This window comes from Onychostruthus taczanowskii, unplaced genomic scaffold (assembly GCF_017590055.1).
Source record: "Onychostruthus taczanowskii isolate IOZ18803 unplaced genomic scaffold, ASM1759005v1 scaffold23, whole genome shotgun sequence".
Classification (NCBI taxonomy): Eukaryota; Metazoa; Chordata; class Aves; order Passeriformes; family Passeridae; genus Onychostruthus; species Onychostruthus taczanowskii.
Genome location: NW_024499573.1, coordinates 10845511 through 10867474, shown reverse-complemented (window position 1 = coordinate 10867474; position 21964 = coordinate 10845511).

Sequence of the window (21964 nt, the reverse complement as noted above, 5' to 3'; positions counted from 1 at the left end):
TATTTTGTTAAGGCCCAACACAAAAAATTGACCTAAATTAAAGCACCCATACACAATAATAATACTTTTTCTTATCTTTCATGTAACATCAGAACAGTGCTGAGGAGACTTTTAACAACTTATAAATAATATAAATATAATATAATAAACACTATAAACATATAACCATATGGACAAGTAAAGATCCTGCTTCAGAATTATTTGCTACACAGAGAAAATGCTGTTTCTTATGAAGGTACTCCTCTTTCTCCATTTTTCTTTATCTGTGAAAAAAAATTGAAATATTTTAACCTTTGTGATGAACTGTCTTCATTAATGACCTCAGCAATGTGATGGAGTGCTCTCTCAGTGAGACTGCAAACCTGACTGGGTGGAGTGCTCACTATGCTGTAGGTTCCGAAAGGCTTCGCCTCGCTGGAGAAATTGGTTGACAGAAAAGTCATGAAGTTCTACAGAGGCAAGTGCAAAGCCTTGCCTCTGTGATGAAATTACCACATGAACAGTAGAAATTGGAAAGAAAGCAGTGCCAAGGAAAATGAGCTGATGTACATGTTGAATGAGTTGAACCCTTCTAGCAAAGAAGCCAACCTGTTGCCAGTAGCTCCAGGGAGGTGAACCTTCCCACATGTTCAACACTTGTAAGACCCCATCTGGAGTTTTGTGTCCATCTGTGGTCTCTCCCACACAAGAAACACACTGTCATATTGGAACTAGTCCAGTGGAAAGGCAACAAGATGACTGAAGGTTCATTACTTGGAAGGAAAGGATGAGAGCACTGAGGTTATTCAACCTCAAGAAAACAAGATAACCAATGAGGGGTGAAGAGAAGACAGAGCCAGACTCTCTGCTCCAAGGTGCACAGGGACAGGAAGAGAGGCAGTCGATAAAAGCTGGAGCAAAGAAGTTCTGACTGAATACAAAAGGCAAATTTTTTCTCATAAGGATGGTCAACTGGAACGGGTTGCCCAAAGTTGTTTTGGTATCTCAGTCACTGAATTAAAAACTGATCTGTATATGTGCCTGAGCAATCTGATCTAACTGGATCTTCTGTGAGGGGAGGGTCAGAGTAGGAGATCTCCAGACATCTCTGTAACATAAAATACTCTATGATTTAGAAAAAGGAATCTATGCTTTTTCCTTAAAAAGAAAATTTTACCTGTGGAAATAGTCAATACCTTTCTAGATCTGGGCATAAAGATCACACATTTGGTGCTTCCTTACAACTTTTTTACTTCTGCAACTTTTTTTTTTCCTCTATCATTCCATTATATTTGCTAAATAGTGTGTAAATTCTAGTTGCTAGTCTTTAAATAACCAACAGCTCTTCCATTTTCCTCATATTGTATTAGTCTCAAGCCTTCTGTGCTGCAGAATAATGAAAATGGAAGGGAAAAAAATTATGACATGACAATATTATGAGATCTCTGACTCCCGCTGGCTGTAAATCTCTATCAAAATTGGGATCATAGTCACTTGCAGCTGAAATTCTCCAAAACATGACATTCATTCTTTCTACATTTTAACAGACAAGTTTGATTTGTGAAATCACATCAAAATGTCTCTTTACAATGTAGAATCACATACAGTGTCCACTTTATTAGCGTCCTTATATATAATCAGGCCTTTGAACATTTGTAGGCAAGGAATCAGAAACTTGATTAGAATAAATAGGTTTTGATCTTGCCAGCATTGCAGCACCACTGGTTAGTTATTTCTAAACTGCTACTGCTGTCTCCTGATGTACTAATATGTTTACACAGGTATCAATGTTAGACATGCCTGCTGATGCACTTTTCTGTTCTTTGTATGACTGGACTTGATGAATTTCAGTCATTGGGTGACTGCTTTTGATTGTGCAGTGTGAATATGATCTGTTAGTATAGAGAGATGCATGCATGAGCATCAAGGACTGTGATCTCAAGTCCCATTAGAATCAATGGGAATTTGTCATCTGAAAGCAAGAAAATTCCTATCAGAGCAAGGCCCTTTGAGTCCTAGGACTTAGACACTTTTTTTCTCATGAAAAACTGACAGAATTTCTCCTCAAAGAGACAAAACCTGCAAAATATTATTAACAGTACCTGCACAGAGATGTTATGAAGCCATTGCTTCTGGTGTTACAAGAAGCAGAAAAAGAAAAGGTGGAATAACACTTTTACTGTGTTGCTGGTGCCCTATGGGAGAGTAATAGTAAATAATAGTAGTGTGCTGATAGCACTAATTAACCAGGACTATCAAGATGCTGAGTGATGTAGAAGGAAAAAAATACTGAGGCAAAATAGAAACAAGGAAGCACAATAGAGTAGGAAAAGAGCTGAGGAAACAGGCAGAACTAACATGGAACAAATTATTTTTCAGGGACAAGAGTCCTTGAAAAAATTTATCATCTTGAAGGGAAAAATAAACCATTGATTGAGAAGCAAAAGAACATGGCAGCAAAATTTGATTTAACGTATGTATCCTCATAGAGATGAATGGAAGGAGGATGAAAAATGTGAGAAGAAAAAGAAAATTGTCATCTTCAAATTTCCAGCTCTCCAGTGATACAGGGACACATAGAAATGGTACAATAATAGTAATTTTTTTTTCCCCCCAGACATACTAAAATAACTAAAACCTGGACAGATTTTAACAGTGAAGGAGGAAAACCTGGAAATCGATGGATGGCAGCTTATGCAGTTTTAATTAGTTTCAGCCATGTAAATGGCAGTTCCCTACAGATATTGTTTAGCCTTGTCTGAACCTTTGGGTGTCTAAGCCAAAAGTTGTAAAATCAAATACAGGTAAAATGTTATGGTCTGGAAGGAACGTTAAAAGCCATCTAGTCCCAGTTCCCACAATAGGAAGGGACACTTCTTGTTTGACCAGGTTGCTCAAGTCCTTGTCCAAACTGGCCTCGAACACTTCCAGGGTTGGGGCATTCACAACCTGCCTGAGCAATCTTTTCCAGTCTGTCATCACTCTCACAGTGAAAAAATTTCTTCCTAATATCCAGCTGGAATTTCCCCTCTTTCAGTTTTACCCATTAGTCCTTGTCCTATTGTCTAGAGTGTAAAATTATTCTGTTTTGTGATATTCTTTCTAATTAGTAGTTAAGCTGTATTAAATTTTATTTTATTGTGAGAATTTAATGAGAGTAGCTATAGTCACGTACATTTCATTAGCATTTCATTTGTCTTACCATTATTATGATACTAAAGTCAGGACAACTTGAAGTGAAAGGCTGGAACATAGGGAGGTTGCAAAGCTTTTCTTTATGACAGTGTAATTGAATTTCTGGGATAGGCTCAAATAATACAATATTTGTGTTGCAAAACAATATGTACTCCTGGGGTTTTATCAGTTTTAGTCTGGCTCTTGTTAAAGGTCAAGGTGTGTTTCTCTGAATAGAAAACAGCTGAGAATCCTCAGAATGACACAGCATATTTTTCATAGATCATATTACAGTACTCTACATACTCGTATTGCTAAGATCTAAAAAGGCTTTGAGTAAATTTGAACATGTCCATTTTTATAAATATTCTTATAGAAAATGAAAACATATAAAGTAAAAATAATTTTCAATTAGCTCTTATTTAGGTATTTTCTTGTATGATCCCTCATTAACAGAGTTGATAATAAAAATAAATAGATAGAAAATGGCTTTGTGAAACACACCAGCTCAAACTGATACATTGCTATTTCAGTACTTTGTTTACTTCACATAGAATTCACAAGTGAGTGATATAATGCAATCTACATATAAATAATTTTAATTGTATTTTAGCTTGGACACATGGATATGAGAATATGATGTGTGGGAAACATTAACTGCAGGATGAATCATGCAGAGACTATAAAACTTAGAAGGGTGATGGATATGCCTTTGTTGGAAGTGGTCACACCTCACAGGTCGTAGTCCAGAAGCAGTAGCATGTAGGCAGTGTATTTCTAATAAGCAATATTCCTCAACTGAGAAAATCACTTCCTACTTAGGCCAGAGCTTTAAAGCTAATTTGGCAACCAAAAAAGTCTTTGAAGTATTTTACATGTTTTGATTATCAAGTTCTTCAGAAACTCTGGTACTACTCAGGCTGTGTCTGTTGTGTTTGAGTTACAATCCTCTAAAAAAAAAAAATCAAAGGAAAAGGAGTTAGAAACATGGGATTATCCATTTACTAAAGCATGGGTTGTGCTCATTCCTCATCCTGATCAGGTCTGGTTCAAAGGCTGGTGTCTTCTTTTGGTGTTTCATAGTCCAAAAAATAATTGTCTGTTACCAGTTCCTCATACAGAAGATTTCTCTCTCTCATAATTTTGGTAGGAACAATTTAGTTCTGCTGTTGCTTCGTGGTTGATCCCAGTGAATGCTGGAGGCAGTACCTTGTGTTAGTACCAATGATTAAAGTCATCAAAAAATCTCAGATTGCTGTGACCACTCAATTGCTGAAACATCAACATGTTTTTATCATTGTTTTCTGCAATATAGAGTAACACATTTCAACAATACATTTCTTTTACTTATGCTTTTCCCCTATAAGACTGTATGAACATTGCTAGTATGAAATACTAGGTAGTATGAAATACTAGCATTTTCCACTTAATCTAATTTTCTAAGAGATGCAGTACTGTGGAAAAAGAAGGAGGTGAGGAATCAGTGTCTCATTATCATTGATCAGTATCTTGCATATGTCTGGTCTTTTGCAGAGGCATATGTGTGCATATATGTGTATACAGATTATAAAAAAGTTATTTATATTTATAATTCTATGCCATTAACAAAAAGTGCCTCCCCATCTTAAAAACATACTAATACCAAATGTATCAAAATGTTATCTTATGTATTTAAGACACAGTTTAGTGATGGACTTGTGTTATGTTAATGGTTGAACTCAATGATTTTAAGGGTATTTGTTCAATTTGCATGATTCTCTGATTCTATCTCAGTGTGTTCCTAAGAAGGCAGTTAAGAGAAGTATTACATTCCAGATTTTTCACTGACAGCATAAATGATTGAAATTTACAGTAGCAAAATCTTGCTCAAGTATTTCATAAGCAGCAGGAGTTGTATTTCATAAAGAGCGAGTATCATCAAGTTAGTGATTTCAGGTTTCAGGTTTTATTATTATTCTCAATTGAATTTTGTGGACATGATAATGATATCTATCAAATTAATATCCATGCAGCAAAAGCTATTTCTTATTCTTAGGAACTTATTAATCCTTGAAATTGTCTTTAGTATTATGAACTTTGTTTTTTAGTGTTTTGTATTTTCCAACAAATTTTGTTAGCTTACAGTCTTGAAAAACAAATACATAGAGAAGAGTTCTTTTAGTATTGAATAGGTAATATTTTCTTATTGATATATGTTGATTATATCTTTGCAATATCTGAGTTTTACTTCTCTCCTTGTCTATAACATTTAATAAATCCCTCTAGTTTTATTAAATCAATGAAATTAATCAGTTATAGAGAGTAGGATTCCATTCCAGTAAACAAATATCAAATACAGAGGAAATATCAATCTGTCAAAATATCTATTGATCTAGCCATCTATAGGGCATCACCCATCTGGTTCAGTTCTATGGTATCAATCACTTTGTCATTTATAAAAACTGGAGCAAAAACACATGAACGACTTTTAAAAATTCTTGATTTCTTTATCAAGTTGAAGTGTAAAAGTGTATATATATAGTGTATATATCACACTATATATAATTAGGTAAAAAAAATAGAGTGCATGCAGGTGAAACAAACAATATTCTTTGTCTGGCAAACAGAACAGAAGAATTTCTGCAGATAAGTAGTGGCATTGATGAGGCATATCATCCTTAAACCAGGGGCAATGCTAGAAGTATTTATATTTCCTCTCCTTTTTTCTTTCATCACCCATTCCTTCATCATTTAACTTCCTTGTTGTTACCTTTGTTTTGACAGCATATGGAGTGATTTACATTTGCTGCACATATGTTTTTGTTCTCTTCATTAGTCTATAAGGCAGCTCTGCCCAGCTTTCAAGACTGCTTTCCTCTAGTGATCAGATATTGACTGTTTCTGATTTGCAGCTACATGTCCAGAGCCCTGGGCTCATCTGCACCTGTATTGCCAAAGCATTTGCTGTTATTCTGTGCTCGTACAGTTCAGGTACTGTGTTGCAACCTGTTGTATCTATCTTGATAAAAAGATAGGCTGTATTTCTCTGTATGTAAATGGCAAATATTGTGGGGTTTTTCCAGTGTTCTTCTTTTCTACCACTCCCTACTGTCACAAGAACTTCTGGGTCTAAAACTGAGGCTTGAGCAAAAGAAATTAAAAGAGAAAGGCTGTCTGGGTTTTGAATGAGTACGAGCATAAAAAGAGCTGATCTGCAGCATATGTTGAAACAATGACAGAATTGAAAGACTGGAATGTTTTTTGTGGGTATGCTCAGACTATGGAGAAGGTATGCAGGTCAGCACTTGCTCCAGGACACTCTGAAGACCCATCACCCTCTTCCTGCTCATGATTTCCTTTCAGCAGATAACTGTTTACCGACATGGAGCTGGCACATGGTAGTGGATTCAGTTCCACATCCATGACCACAAGCCAGAAAATACAGCTCAGTCTCATTGCGTATACAGAGTGACTGAGCAGTTGTACTGTCCTGAATTCTGGACTGACTAGAGCTCTCTCAGAGAACAAAGATGATGACATGGTAAATAAAATGCAGGAAAAAAAACCCAAAAAACAGGAGTTGACAAAGTCCTATTTTAATGGAGGTTCTGGAGCTATTTTGCCATTGAGTGGTTTTACACACTTCAGGAGAGCGCACAAGAACCTACCAGTGAATGGACACTGGTGTTGTATTACTCCTGTCCACATGCATCTGTATAATCACCATATTTTTTATAGCATGGAAACCAGACTATTAGAAAAGTAAAAACTTGAAACAAAATTGCTTTTCTGGATGAGTTTTATATCTGTAGGAAAGACATTCATCTCACTTTGCCTCACTTTCTTATACTTTTACAAATTTTGTTAAACAGCAGAATATTAGGCCCAGAATGACACTGTCAAAAAATCAATTCAGTGTTGATATGGAGAGGTTAAAAAAATGCCACAATCCATGTAGAGTTCCAAAAAGAACTTTGGCATTGGTATAGAATATTGCAACATATAATTTACTGGCAGGTGGTCTGTAGAGCAGGGTTCACAGCTCACAGATGTCCTCAGGAAGTGTGGACTGCATAAACACCGGACAGGAAATGACTGGCTCAGTTAACAGTTCTTCAAAAAATATTTTAGCTCATGAGTCAACAGTATCATGCTGTTGAGAAATAAAAAAAGCAGCACACAGATGTATATGAACAGAGAAAGCAAATTAAAAAAGAAGCAATAAATGAAAGAAAAAGATAAATAGAGGAAATGAAGAAAGAAAGGAAGAAAGGAAGAAAGAGAAAGAAAGAAAGAAAGAAAGAAAGAAAGAAAGAAAGAAAGAAAGAAAGAAAGAAAGAAAGAAAGAAAAGAAAGAAAAGAAAGAAAAGAAACAAAGAAAAGAAAGAAAGACTTGCTTTATGTAACACACAGCCTTCAAACCCTGAAGAGGTTTCAACTTCAAGAACAGGAAAGACTTTCAAAAAGTAATGGAATACACTCTCATGGCAGATGGGAAGTAAAAAAAAACCAGCAAAAAAACTTTAAATTGCAGTGCGACCGTGCAAATCTTGCTAATGATAAGGGTGGTAGCCATTACACAGACTGCCTGGCAAAGCTGGGGCCTTTGTCACTGAGAGAACAAATTTATAGCTGAGGGGAAAAAAAAAACAACCTGAAAAATATAAGAAAAAGAAATGGAAATTAGAGACTGAAATAGGTTTTTAGACCTTATTAGTTTTTATAGATAAACATCTAAATTTTGTTCTAACTTCAAATATGTGTATTTCAATACCGTATTCAGTAACACCATATCCAATTGCCATTTCCTAAACAACATATCACTCTCTGTATTTAGCATCCAAACAAATTTTCATTTTTTCTAAAATAATGTCCTAAGCATGATCATAGAAAATAGTCTTATGTCTATTTCATCTCTGTGGTCAAATGAATCCTTAAAAGTGTTTGCTTAACTAGTGTGTTATGTGTATTTCCTCTCTTTAGCCCCAAATCTGGTTTTTATGGTATTCATATGGAGGACAGAGCTTTCATTTTCCACCTTCTGGCAGAGGAAGATACTGAATATGGGCTCCCTGTATCTGAAGAGTGGGTGTATGCTCTAGATCAATTTGAGATATTGAGTTATGTAAGTCACAATTATTTTATCTTTACTTTCCCATTAATTTTTTCAGTATTACTGCTGTTTCAAAAATGCATGCACACACAGACACAGAAAAATTAACTTTAAAAATCCTATTGAAAGTACTGTTGCTTGCAATGGCATTTGCTGCTTTTACATTGACATAGTCAGTTTACAACTCCTGTTAACACTTGCTGAAGTTGTAGATTTTTAATCCAAAATGGTTTGACGTCATTGTCAATAACTATCCTTTAGAGATGGTTGAAATTAAAATGTCATTTTAAAAAGTAAAAATTTCAATACTAATTTCCATGAAATTCTGGTGTTTAAACAGAATGTAATTTTCAAGAATAACCTTGAGCTCAGCTTTGAAAAGAGAAAATCTGTCCTGCTTTCTGTGACAAATGTGAAGAGTTAATGCTTGAGAAGTGCCAAGATAAATGCTTATTGATGACTCAGTTAACATCTTGGAGTGAGCAGAGTATAAACAGGCAAAATATGTCTTCTTTTTTATAGCTCAACAAGCAAGGGAATGCAGTCATAAAAAAAGGAAATGTAATGAAATCAAAACAAACAAAAGACAAACTCTCAGACTGTGGTGCTGATGACTCATTTCCAACCTTCTTTTCAAACTGTCACTTTATTTTCTAGGTTGGACTCCTCACCCGTGACTGCTTGAGTGACATTTATAAATGAAAACGTGGGACTTAATTAGGTACGCACTCCTAACGTTCCGTGTGCACCTTACATGTATTTAATTCCATCTTTGGATGTGCAAGATGAGGTGTTTCTAGCTGAGGCGCAGGGTGCCCCATAGCAGTGGAGCTGAGGCACAGGGGCACCGCCGCTGCTCCGTGCCCACCTGGGAATTGGCGCCCACCGTGGGACAGGGCTGCCAGGAACTTGCTCCACTTGGACTCAGCCTGAGACTTACAGTAGCTGCTAAATGAGGGAAGGGGACCATCAGCTCCACAGCAGCCCAGCAGCAGCTGGCATTGCAGAGGAATTTCAATTAGTCAGGTGACAATCAGCTGCAGTCCCCAAGGAGACAGCTACCACCTCTTCTGCACAGTGCTGTGTCACTGCTACAAAAAGCTCGGTTGTGACACCACTTACAACATCAGGTGTAAAAGTAGCTGCTTGGAGGCACTTGTCCTCTCTGCATGGTTTAATTTAAAAACAGATCTTCTATTCCATGTTTGAATATGAATGAGTCAGTCGTAAACAAAGAACTAAAATAGATGAGTCTGTTGTGGAGAGGTAGCTGAGTCATTCTATAAACCCTGTCCCTTAAATGTAAATGGCAGAGGTTTTCTTTTTTGGCACAATAATTGCTATTTTAGCTTAATGAGCTATGAGGTTTTTGTAGTGCAATGGCTCCTTAAAGTTACTGTCCCATTCGGTGCCTCCACTTTTAAACTTTTCTATCCACAATTTTACTTCTTGATCACTATGGAGAGAAACTCAAAATACTTTCTTCAGGAGCTTTCTTTTCATTTTAGCTATTTATTTAAATAAACAGTGTTTGAATTTTGTACCTCTGTCTTATGAAGATAGCATTTCTTCATTGCACTATGCCTCTTATACCATTTAGAAGGGGTACATAATCAAATGTTGTTATTAAATCTTTGGAGTTTTGATTCAGAGGAAGAAGTTAGCACAGAAGAGAATTGTTTCTAGTGTGGATTAAAATAGCTAAAGTAGTACTAGAAAATATTACAGGTTTCAGCAAACATATCCACTGTTTGAATGAGAAAAACTTTTCACAAAACATGAAATAAAATTTATTTTCCTCCCTCACTATAACTTTGAAAAGATACTATATTAATAAAGCAATTTTATTCCACAGAAACTGATAAAATTTATTTTCTTTGCATTATACTTTTACGTGATATTGTATGTATTATTTAAAATAAAAGAAAAAAACCTATTTTCTTAAAATACCTTACCTAGATAGACTTACTGCTAAAGAAATTGTAATGCCATCTAATAAATACCTGGAAAAAATAATACTGTTTTGGATGCATATTTCCACTGAAAAGTTTACTGCAAGCAAAATGAAAATCTAAGTCAGAACATGTTCCTCCTGTTGCTCTTGATAACGTTAGTAGCCACATAAGACAGGTTATTTAAAATCAGCAGAACAGGATTTTCCAGAGTAACAGGCTACATCATTAGTTGGCAATCAGTATTCTTGGGTCCACAAGAAGAAATGTTGAGTATAAAACAGCAATTTTACTGCGTTCAGAGCTGATAGATCCTTGACATTTCAAATGTGGGCCAATGCAAGTTCAAGGGAGTGGTTCAACTAAAGAGATCCTCAGGGAGAGCAGGGGGCTTTTCAAAGGTCTGGAAAAATCAAACACCAAAAGGCAGATGAAAGGGTTAAGTATATTTAGGCTAAGGAAAGGAAAAGACAGTAGCAGTGTTGATATGTATAAAACATAGCTTTTAAGGAGTTTATTCCTTCTCAAAACTCGTTTGAGATCAGACATTGAACAGCAGAAGGGAAGGTGTGTGTTGGGACGTGCAGCAGTGAGGACTGAGCAGTACCACTGCTGTTTGTCGGGGGGCTGTGGCAGCACCCCCAGATCCTCTTCCTCAGAACAGGCTGCAAAGGTGTTGGCTCAGAAATGGCACAGAGAGAGCTGGCCCAACATTTGCAAAGGAGGTGAGAGTAAAAACTCTCTTCTAATTTTGTTCAGCCTCAATTTCTGCTGTTGTAGTGATTTTATTATCCAGCTTCATTATACATATTATTATGCAGAAAATTAAATAATTAAATAATTAATTCAGAAACTAGAATTCAAAGCAAAATTTTTGGAAAAAACTGAAATACAGGGCTATGTCTGGAAATTACCCTTTCATTTAAAATTTTCAGCAAGTATTTTCAGATTGAAATAATATTTTATCTTCAAATGTTCTAACGTTCCCATAATTATTATATTCTTACTCTATATAATTATTTCATTGCTTGCACACTGGCTTTTTACATATCATATCTGTAAATACCAGTATTAGGCATTAACAACAAGGCTGATAAATGTAATTTCCTTGTTCCAGCTTGGGTTAGTGACAGGTTTAGAAATTTCATGCCAATCCAACTAAATACCACAAAATATAGCTGTGAATACTTTATATTTCTTCAATTTCCTCAAATATTTTACACTGCTCAATGAAGATAAGACAAATTATAAGTTAATTAAAAAAATTATAATGGATGGCAATTACATCTGTATTATTTCATATTTTCATTATTCTAATTATCCTAACAATAGACGTTCTGCCTCATTGTTCTCATGACAGTTTGCCAGAGAAGTGCTGTATCAGAATGCTAATAACTTGCCACATCCCTCCTTTAAGGGTTGATAGTAAACCTCAACTGTATGATTTTACTGATGTTCAATAGGTTTGTTCAGCAGGTCCTTATCACTTTTAAGTGGTAGCAACCAACATTTTGATATCTATTCCCTCTAAGAATGGAATAGATATCAAAATACAGAAAAGACTGGACCATGCTTTTTAAATTACTTTTTTCTTTTTAATACTTGATATTGAAATTTAAATATATGTTTTAAAACTAGAAGATTAAGGATATACTAGACCATTTTTTTACATAAACCATTCCCAGCTATAGTTCATCTAGGAAATTTATGTGTGCTTACTGAAGTCCCATATATTTTATCTGATAAATATTCTTTTCTAATATTCAACCAGCTAAACATCACATGTGCTTTTGATCAAAATCAATTCAACCTTTGTCTTGTATTTCCTCAATAATCAAACCGATTTTCTTTGGCTAAATTCTGTTTAGAAATATGGTATCTTAGTAAAATATAATTTGTTTATTTAATATTAATATGCTCATGTACGTAGTCCAGAGCTGTATCCATCTCTGGGGTCCCCAGCAGGGGAAGGACATTGAACTGTTGGAGCAAAACCAGAGGATGGCCACCAAGCTGATTAGTGGGATGGAGCACCTTTCTGACACAGAAAGACGGAGATAATTGGATTGTTTAGCCTGTAGAAGAGAAGGCTACAGGGTGACCTCATTGTGTCCTTCCAGTACCTGAAGGGAGCCCGCAGGAAAGCTGGAGAGGGACTTTCTACATGAGTGACAGGACAAGGGGGAATGGCTTCAAACTGAAAGAGAGTAGGGTGAGATTCAATATCAGAAAGAAATCCTTTGCTGTGAAGGTGGTGAGGCACCGGAATAGGTTGCCCAGAGAAGTTTTGGATGCCTCATCTCTGAAAGTGTTCAAGGTCAGGGTGGATGAGGCTCTGAGCAGCCTGGTCTATGGGAAGGTGTTCCTGCTATGTCAGGAGGGTTGTATGCAGATGACCTTTTAGGTCCCTTCCAGCCCAAATCATTCTGTGATTCTAGGATATCGCCCAGCATAATTTTACATATTCATGTCAGCATGCACATAAATGAAGCTAGTGGATAATCATCCCACTCTTTAAAATATAAATATCCATTTGATTTTAAGTTCACTGTCTTAGACATTCTGGCTTTCTTAAATGTGAGAAGGTGTTTAAGTGCTATGCAGTGATGGGGCCCAAAGTGTTTAATGAGTCATTTATTCAGTGTGAAAGATAAAAATAAGAATCATGTTGCTAATCATCCAACCTTAATTTCTACGATTTTCCAAACTCCCGAATTCATGAGAAACAAACTTAACCTTGGAACCAGACTGAAGTTAATTGTTGTGAATCAAAAGCTGATTCTGTGTTTGGATGAGAATAAATTAACTGATCTTTATGGAGTGGATTATTATGGTTTAAAAGAAAGCAGCTGAAGGAAAGGACAAAAAGAAGGATTCAATTACTCTTGGATTTGACAGAAGTTACCGAAACAATAGAATTGGAATGAAAAATAATACTTCCTTGCTACTTTATCAGTATCCTTCTTTAGGGAAAATTCCAGCATTTCTTATGGATTTACTTTTAGAGTCTGTTGTCATAAAACAGAGGGGTTTCATAGCACTGCTGTCTTGAAGAATTGAATTTGAGACAAGGTCAGGCTGTTGATCCATTTAATTCAGTTCAAGATATTGTTTTTGATGGAGACTTCTTATCTGCCTAAACATTTGGCACAAACATTTCATTTTATTAATTTAGTGTTATTTGAAAACAGGAAGGAGTTCAGGGCAAAAGAGGAGATATTTACACTTTTACAGACCTGGGTCACAAGCTTGTTCTCCTTCTGTTTCTTGTTGTAACATAATTTACATTGGAATATAACTCAATAGTACTGAATTCAGCCTACTGAAGCACTTCTGCCTGTTGAATCCTGGATATCAGATGAAACCAAATGTCACAGGAGTATGAATTAATCATGTTTCTGCACTCATGATCATCATGAACCTGGAACTCCTTGAAGCAGTAGTAAGGAAATAATTCATCTCCCTGGTCCCTTTGTCAGTTAATTCAAATGTCAATGGACAATTAGAGTTTCTGCACTCCAAAGTTTTTTACTATATCAATCTTCATGGCTCTTCAACAGCCTCACCTGACTGAGACTACAAAAACTTACATTTTGTGAATCCTTAATAAAAGAAATTGCCCAAACACTGAGATAATTCACATAATAAAGCTGCATGTCAGCCCAACTAAAGTGACAATATTTTACAGTCAGTTACCAGATCCATCCTTTTTCTTGAACAATAATGTTAAATCACCTGTCTTCAAAAATCTATGAAAACATCATGACACTGTCACCTAGGAATTTTAGTTGTGTATGTAACTCATTGGGCCTCAATGATTATTTTTCAATTTGTTCTGTCTTTCACTCTCCCCCATTTATCATGATGTACTTAATAAAAATAAATAAAATAAATAAAATAAAAATCAAAATATTCAACATTTTCTACATGTTATTTCTGCTATGTATTTGTCTGTATAGGTAAGGTGTCTTTATATATTCTGGAAATGCAGAAATGCTGAGACATTCATGCTACCAAGCTTAATATCAGTGGTGCAACAAAGTTAGAAAGAAATATCAAATATTCAGAATAAGAAAGCATTCATGATCTCTTACTTAGATTCAGTCTTGTAGATATCACTTTTTCCTAAGACGGTACTTTTAAAATTAATTTTGGGACTTAGCTCATACTTTTCTGGAGTTTGAATTTTTGTGTAAAATTTTTCCAAGCAGTCTTCAAAATATTTTTTTCTGAAGGTGTTAACAAGTGATGGGTTATTACTATGCATGACAACACCATTAAAAGCAAAATAAAGTGCAAGCACTCTTTACACATTACTTGATTCCCTACAACCTGAAAACAAAAAAGATGAGAATTTTTGAAATGGCAACTGAAAGTTGTAGCACTAAATGCAGAATCCTCTGTCAAAAATCACTTGATTAGTTTCAAAAATATACAGTGATATTTCAGTATTTCAGTATTTAAGATCAACTTCCGTGCTACCGTTTAGGCAACCTAGTGTAAATGTGATGATATTTTTGTATAAATTTCTAAAGAAAAGAGAAGATAGACACATTATACACTCCTACTCTAAGTGTCATTTTTCATCGTTTTATGTTTCATTTCACATAATATGCCAAAGAAAAATTGTGCATAGACTGTTATCAGTAGTGCTGTTTTCTTTGTTCTGTTTCTGTGTACTTTTGTTCTGCTTCTCCTTTGCAAAACTGACATAACTATTACTGTAATTATGATTTTTAATAAGATATCTGAGTATTTTAATTGAATAGTCAGAGTATTCTTACAACCCTAGTCAACTTTGTATTATATATTATTTAATCTACGAGATGCTTCAGGCCATTTATATAAAAAGTCAATTCAACTGTTCTAATGTCTGGAACAAAGGGAGAAATACTTTGTTTTAGTTATTGAAGCAAGCCCTCATATGCAAATTCCCATTTTAATTATGAAAGGCTAAGAACATGCATTCCATTATTATCATCTATATAGTAGAAAAGGGTGAGCAGTAAGAGCTGTGAGTCTATGAGTCTAGCCAGCAAAATAAAGCAGCAAACTTTCAATATTTTAGGTTAAACACTTTCTTCAGAGTTAGAAGGTTTAAGTGACTCTGATCAGGCAGCCCGTTTCACTCCTTGTTATGATTTCAAGTCTTTTATCCTTCTCTGCACATATCAGCACACACTGGGCAATGCTTGTTGTTTTATCTTCATGTCTGGATGTCCTAAGCCATACACTAAGGAAAAAAAAAATCTCCCCCAGAAAATACCTTCCTGTAGCCTTCCTGTAGGGGCCAATCGTTATGAGAGACATAATAATCAGACAGAAAAAAAAAATTAGTGAATTTCAAGGAGACACTTTTGAGGTAAGATCTAAGTAGAGCTTAGGAAGCAGGCAATTCCTAACGGAATGCTGCCATTGAAGGTAATGCTGAGCAGCACTGCTCACTGTGCTCCTGCGGGATAATTCCTCTCTGCTGTTAAGGTATGTATGTTACACAAAGAAAACTTCCTGCAGTGTCTACTAATAGTTGAATTAGGGGCAGTGAGAGGATGTTATGAGCACTTATCTGTACACAGTAATTGCAGAAGTATAACTAGGTTTTATCCTGATAGCCTATCTAAAAGTTACCACCTCAGTTGAGAGGCAGACCTTCATTGTTTAGTGTATGACTGCAGTCACACTGGATAATGACCATATAATGAAAATTCAATTTGCATCATAACCTCTCTTTTCTCCTGGAAAAATTTACTTAGCAGAGATAATTTAACAAGACTTTTAATTCTTCTAGAGTCAGAATCTTGTTCTTATCCTGCTCACAAATCTCCTTTGCAGAGAAAAAAAGGCTCTCAGTTTTCTAGAAATCTGAGACAGAATGCTGAGAAGAGATAAATGATGACCATTAGTGCCACTTGAGGAATGCAAAGAAATTTATAAACACAATTAATTTGCTTTTATTCCAACCATTTGTATATTTATAGGAGGCTTTTTGTTTTTTCAGAATATCACCTTTCTGTTCTGGCCATACAAACAAGAGTAATCATGAACATTTAAACTAACAATGTGGGTTTTTAATAACACATTTTTATTACAATATTCTCCCAATTTTAATTTTTTGTATTTAATTGAATAAAAAGCCTCATTTTTATTCAATAGAAGTTTCAGCTCTAAGTAATTCCATCGGCAAATAGCTTTAGCACAACTCTTCTACTAACCACATACTCACAAACCTTGATTTTCGGGAAAGAACATTTATTAACCTCAGTCCAGTTTTCTCTACTTTCTTGGACTTTATTTATTTCTTCTGAAAAGAGGTGAAAGTCTTGATCCATATTTCCCAGTATATCTGCACCATACAGCAGTAAACTGCTCTGCCTGTGCCATAGCTACATTTTTGAAAGGTGCAAGTAACGGAGTGCTAAACTGAAAAAGAAGAAAAAGAAATGCTGACATCCGTGAATCACAGTTCACCTAAGAGCAAACAGATAAAATTATTCACAGGAAATAAAGTGGTACTGAGATTCTGTGTGAGATGGCGAAGATGAATCATCACGAAATAGAGAGCTTCTGTGCATGTCTGTTCAGCAGAAGGGATAGCTGAATGGAGCGCACTGCGAATGTAAGGCAATGACATATAGACCTATAGGTGGAAAAATGAGCTTTGCAATCAAGGCTTAAAGCTCCCTTTGGTGCCGTAAAAGAGCTGTTATTTAGCTTTCTTGCATTATCTTTAAGTGTTCTGGTACAAAATCTATTTTTATTTTTTTGGAAGATCACCTACACCTTAAACTCTCAATTATGAAGGACACCATTTATTCAGTTGATCTTTTCTGATTCTCTGGTATGTTTCATATATTTTAATTTTTTGAGGCAGGCAGGCTGCCAAAGTATATTACCCTCAGTAGTTTCACTTTTATAGTGGCAGTTGGGAACCACAGAAATGTTTTATTCTTTGCTCAGTGTATAACACAGGTGTTATAATATCAACAACATTTTCTACTCACTTGAGAGAACTATGTGAAGGGAAGATGAAAGGCACATTGACTGAGCAGAAAATGTAATGCAATAGAACTAGCTCCAAGCAGAAAATGTAGAGATTTATCTTCAGTGATTTATGCTTTGAAAAAGAGGGCAGATCAAAAATGTATAGGCTTATATGAGAACAAATTATACACAATATACACATATAACTGTTCTTGCAGCAGTTTGTACTCTTGTAACTTTACTGGTTAACTGGAAATATTTTGGATTAAAGAATAGGTTTTATGTACCATATGTTTATTAAAAAATATATTGCCTCCCAACAAAAATGGCAAAATATATTTCCGTCAGAATAATAATTGAAAAGACTCACTTTAAATATGCCTGAGTCAAAGCGTTTGTGATTCTTCCCCATTCTTTGAACCAAACATTGACCAGCTCAATGATATAGAGTTATAGAGATAACTTCAACAAAACCCGATCTTTGCATTCTAAAGGACAAAATTGGTAGATAAGACCTTTTCTCAGCACATTATAATAGTTGCCACGTGTCTGCCTTGCTGTTAAAACACTTGTGAAGTCTATGCTATTGATGCTACAAAAGAAGTTTGAAAATAATTAATTTTAAAAATACAATTTAGGAATTTAATAACATAAATTTATTAAAATAGGTTTGTGGAGGAGGGAACAACATTTCTATATACCAGGTATAAATTAAATTATATTGATTGTTATTAAAGGGATTCCATTGTTACTGAATGTTCAAACATGATGATTGAAAAGAGTTGATGATCATGAAAACTCTGAGCTTTACACAAGTAAAGAAATTTTCCAATTTTGTTTACTTTCTGAAATGAATTTGTAAATGTTCAACCAATCTCTAAAAAAAGCAAAAAACCAATATGACAAGCACTAATGCACAGTAAAATTTTACAATTTGCAAACAGATAACACTGCAAACAATCATGAAATCAATATATGTGAATAGTGAATATACTCACATGGAACATTATGGGATTACATATTTGTAATAATATTAGATATTCATGGACTAATAAATTTACAAGTTCTAAAAAATCTGTTTCGCTGGTTTTTACTTTCAAACTCCACATATATGGAATGCAGCTTTTACATGCAGCATTAATCCATGGGTTTTAGCAACACAATGCATCCAGTAATCAGTCTACAAAAGCTGGTGAAATGATTCTTGCTTTCCATAAAGTGTTGAATCTAACTCTGTAGAAGAAACAATATATCCATGCATGATAGAAACTGAAAGTCTTGAAAGTTAAAAGAATTCTTAAACTGTAGTTATTGTATTTTTTTCTCTTTCTCAGTTTTATAACTCTACAGCAAAAGTTAGCCTTTTAAAAGCCTTCTTAAGTGTATATGTTGTACTTCTGATATTTATTCTTGGACTGTCTCTGGGATCAACTGTGGATAAGTTACTCTAATAAGTACCAGTCTCCACGTGAAAAACAGATTCACATTAGAAAGCTGAATTTTTGATTTGGTTTAACATTTTTATATTGATTATTTATACTATTATTCTTTCTCAGATATTTGTGTTCTTAGTTTTTATTCTCAGAAGCTACTGTTCATGAGCCTGCAAATGTTGATATTCTTATATTGGCCCAAATGTTTTTCATGCTGCCAAATGTTATAGCTTAAATGTGCAAACCTAACAGTGTAATTTTAATAGTGTGAACTTTAACAGAAACATATTACATAGATAAGAAAAGTGCATAAGAAAATATGTTTTTCTTTACAACAAAACTTAGGTGATTTACTTTTCTATCTTATTTTCTAATTGGTCTATGATATACTGCCTTTGACAGGTTTTTTACCATCTGTTTTCTGAAGTTGTTTTAAAACTCCTGTGTCAGGGATTTTGAACCTTTATCAGAAGTGAACACTGTGTATATCCTTTCACTTTTGACATCTCTCATTAAAGGAGTTAAAAGAGCTTTTGAGCAAACAGTTCTGTCTTTGGAAGCTGAAAGTAGATTTCCATCATCTTGAAACCTGAAAATCCAAAAGTTGCTCTTTGGATGTCTCCTGAGAATAAGGACTGATAAAAAAAGGCTACCAGCATGTCACAATGTGTTTAATAATCAAAATAAGTTTAAAAGAGGTAAGAAGAACAATCAAACTGCTGCACAATCTATTTTGGAAGGGTTTGGCATCATCTATTGGGAAAAAAAAAAAAAAAAAGAAAAATCCTGCTTTTCTTTCATAATTGTCATTTGAAAAGTTAAATTCAAGCAGTTTTTCATGTTTGTCAGCTAAATGCACCTAAGAAATCTGAGAAGACATTTGGAAATAGGAATTTACAAACTGAGAGAGAAAGAAGTAAAAGAATTAATAAACTACAAAAAGTAAAAAACCTCTAAGAAAAAAAGTTAGTTCTTTAGGTTTCACTTGAGACATTCATGACAGAGTGAAAATAAGTGGAGAATAAATATTTGTATTAGCAACTTTGCACCACAATGACATGCCAGGTAGTGACTCAGAACAGAGAGCAATATCACTGTAAACAAATGTATCCATTATTGTAAGTAACTACCTAGATGGAGAGGAATTCAAGCTGATGGTGGAGTAGCAGCAAGCCCTTCAATTTCAAAGTGAGACCTTTTAACAGAAATAAACTTTCAGACTAGTCCTTTTCCTAAGCTAGCCTCAGAATTATAGGAAATCATGCTCTGCCTTCAGTCCCTCTGTGGGCTGTTTTGGCAGCTGCAAGTTGCAAAAATTTCAAGGATCATAATGATGCATCACTACGGCATTATATGTTAACTCCAAAAAGAGATGACGTTATTCTGATCTTGTAAAAATCTTGCATGCTATTTATGGATGAAGTTGTTGTTAATGTTCTCGTTAAACTTATTTTAGCCCACATAACTGCAAAAATAGAAAAGAAATACATGTTATCAACTAGTCTGTTTTGCCTGTCCAAGAAAAAAAGTCCAGAAGAAGATGGCTAAAAATTACTAGAAAGAGATAATTAAAGATGTTGTATCTTGCAAACAATTAAAACACAGGAACAGTTTTATGGTGATGAGAGAGTTGGGGTTCTTCAGCCTGGAAAAGAGAAGGCTCTGAGGAGACCCCACTGTGGTCTTCCAATACTTAAAATGGGCTCTTAAGAAAAAAGTGGAGTGATTTTTATATGGGCAGATAGCGACAGCACACGGGGGGGATGGTTTTAAACTAAAAGAGGCTTGGATCAAATGTTAGGATGGGTGAATTGCTCAGAGGGTAGTGAGGCACAGAAACAGGCTGCCCAGAGAACTTGTGAATGGCCCACCCATGGAAGTGTTCAATGACAGGTTGGATGGGGCCCTGAGCAACTGGATTTAGTGGGTGGCATCCCTGCCCATGGCAGGGGAATTGGAAATAAATGATCTTTAAGGTCCCTTCCAAACCAAGCCTTTCCATAGTTCTATAGTTCTGTGATTTTCTGAAGCTATTTTTAGCTCAAAGTATAAACTGACTTGATCTCCACTTCCTTCTGGTATCGCAACAGGATTGTCTTCCCACATTTGCAAGTGACATTTAATTTCTCTACACATCTTCCTACACTTACATGCTTTCATGTTATTCTGCATTTACTTTGGAAATAAAGCAATGCAAAACTTCTTAAATGGGATATGTATTTATCATTACTATTTTCACTTTTTTTTTCCTTTAATCATGTAATTGCCGCACTAATTGGACCACCTGGGGATTAAGATATACTTAATTAAGATTAAGATTAAGGTATTTTTTAATAGTATCTTCTATTTAACTAGGATACTGAATGTCCCCTTGTGGAAATACCTGCTATTCTGCTCTAGAAGTCCTTTTCTATTCCAAAGGATGAAAAAATTTAAGACTGTGTACTACAGGGTTTAGGTTTTATAATATTAAGCACTAAATTAGGATCTCAAGGCAATGAAGAATTAGATACATCTGGTAAGGAATCACTGACATAAGCAAAGAAGGTTTTACATTAAACAATAAGAAATGTTGAAATGATGATGTTCTTATATTTTTAAGAAATGTGCCCACTGTACTTCAGCTTTAGGAGTGAGCTAACTTTACATACAGGTTTAGATACTTCTACCAGTCCATCCAATGAGATTGACTATCAACTGACTAAAAGGTGTTTATTAAAATCCTTGCAAGGAAAATAAGTTCTTTCGTCCATCAGGAGAAAATTAGAACATGTGGGAATAGTTCAAATTTAGAATGTGATGATAAGTTTTTTACAAAGAAAGTTACTTTGGATACTGTATTTGAAATCCATCTCAGTAATTGTTAGTACTTCACATGGTAGGAGATATTAAAATATGTGAGTGAACCCTTTTATCATAATTTTAAATATTTTAATCTCTTACTTCTCTTACTTTGGTGCATAAAACACAAGTTAAAGCAATCTGTTATAGACCTGTTGCATTTATTCTCCATTTTGCTTCATGCCAGTTCTCATTGTTAATTTTCCTTCACCTATAAAAACTGCTCTTAAGGAAAATTTTAATAATCTTCAAATAAAACTTGGCTCAAGGAGCATTTTATAGAAAAGCATAGTATATTTATTTATAAAAGTCATAAATGGACTAGCAAATGGTGGGAATAACAAGTTTATAAAGTTTGATTGTGTCCATGAGAAGCTGTAGAAAGATTTCTTAATAATTATCACTCTAAGGCAGATGACATTCAGTGCCAATACATTACGAGAAAAGTGTATGAGGAAAGAGTACTCTGAACTGGATACTGTCTCTGTAGAAAAACCAAAAAAGAAAAGTTA